The following is a 2117-nucleotide window of genomic DNA, read 5'->3' as shown; positions in this document are numbered from 1 at the left end:
AATGTAAATGCGACACTTCCTTGCAAGGAAATAGCATTTGCAGATGTCTACGTATCGTAGCAATAGAGTTCTAATGCTTCTTAAAACGCGATATCGCACCTCATTCCTATGTTTCATGGTAAGATATAATATGATTTGCGAAGTGTTATGTATTCCTCGTCTACATTTCAAATGAATGTGAATGCGACACTTCCTCGCTAGGAAATAGCGTTTGCAGATGTCTGCGTATCGTAGCAGTAGAGTTCAAATGCTTCTTAAAACGCGATATCGCATCTCATTTCTATGTTTCATGGTAAGATATAATACGATTTGCGAAGTGTTATGTATTCCTCGGCTACACTTCAAATGAATGTAAATGCGACACTTCTTTGCAAGGAAATAGCGATTGCAGATGTCTACGTATCGTAGCAGTAGAGTTCTTATGATTCTTAAAACGCGATATCGCATCTCATTTCTATGTTTCGTGGTAAGATATAGTATGATTTGCGAAGTGTTATGTATTCTTCGTCTACACATCAAATGAATGTAAATGAGACACTTCCTTGCAAGGAAATAGCGTTTGCAGATGTCTACGTATCGTAGCAATAGAGTTCTAATGCTTCTTAAAACGAGATATTGCATCTCATATCTATGTTTCATGATAAGATATAATATTCATTGCGAAGTGTTATGCATTCCTCGTCTACGATTCAAATGAATGTAAATGCGACACTTCCTTGCAAGGAAATAGCGTTTGCAGATGTCTACGTATCGTAGCAATAGAGTTCTTGTGATTCTTAGAACGCTATATTGCATCTCATTTTTACGTTTCATGGTAAGATATAATATGATTTGCGAAGTGTCATGTATGCCTCGTCTACGATTCAAATGAAAGTAAATGCGACACTTCCTTGCAAGGAAATAGCGTTTGCAGATGTCTACGTATCGTAGCAATAGAGTTCTAATGCTTCTTAAAACGCGATATCGCATCTCATTTCTATGTTTCATGGTAAGATATAATATGATTTGCGAAGTGTTATGCATTCCTCGTCTACGATTCAAATGAATGTAAATGCGACACTTCCTTGAAAGGAAATAGCGTTTGCAGATGTGTACGTATCGTAGCAATAGAGTTCTTATGATTCTTAGAACGCTATATTGCATCTCATTTTTACGTTTCATGGTAAGATATAATATGATTTGCGAAGTGTTATGTATTCCTCGTTTACACTTCAAATGAATGTGAATGTGACACTTCCTCGCTAGGAAATAGCGTTTGCAGATGTCTGCGTATCGTAGCAGTAGAGTTCTAATGCTTCTTAAAACGCGATATCGCATCTCATTTCTATGTTTCATGGTAAGGTATAATATGATTTGGGAAGTGTTATGTATTCCTCGTCTACGATTCAAATGAAAGTAAATGCGACACTTCCTTGCAAGGAAATAGCGTTTGCAGATGTCTACGTATCGTAGCAGTAGAGTTCTAATGATTCTTAAAACGCGATATCGCATCTCATTTCTATGTTTCATGGTAAGATATAATATGATTTGCGAAGTGTCATGCATTCCTCGTCTACGATTCAGATGAATGTAAATGCGACACTTCCTTGCAAGGAAATAGCGTTTGAAGATGTCTACGTATCGTACCAATGGATTTCTGATGCTTCTTAAAACGCGATATCGCATCTCATTTCTATGTTTCATGGTAAGGTATAATATGATTTGCGAAGTGTCATGTATTCCTCGTCCACGCTTCAAATGAATGTAAATGCGACACTTCCTTGCAAGGAAATAGCGTTTGCAAATGTCTACCTATCGTAGCAGTAGTGTTCTAATGCTTCTTAGAACGCGATATCGCATCTCATTTCTATGTTTCATGGTAAGATACAATATGATTTGCGAAGTGTTATGTATTCCTCGTCTACGATTCAAATGAATGTAAATGCGACACTTCCTTGCAAGGAAACAGCGTTTGCAGATGTCTACGTATCGTAGCAATAGAGTTCTAATGCTTCTTAAAACGAGATATTGCATCTCATATCTATGTTTCATGATAAGATATAATATTCATTGCGAAGTGTTATGCATTCCTCGTCTACGATTCAAATGAATGTAAATGCGACACTTCCTTGCAAGGA

The sequence above is a fragment of the Xylocopa sonorina genome, unplaced genomic scaffold (assembly GCF_050948175.1).
Source record: "Xylocopa sonorina isolate GNS202 unplaced genomic scaffold, iyXylSono1_principal scaffold0051, whole genome shotgun sequence".
In the NCBI taxonomy this organism is placed as follows: Eukaryota; Metazoa; Arthropoda; class Insecta; order Hymenoptera; family Apidae; genus Xylocopa; species Xylocopa sonorina.
This window is presented reverse-complemented; position numbering follows the sequence as displayed.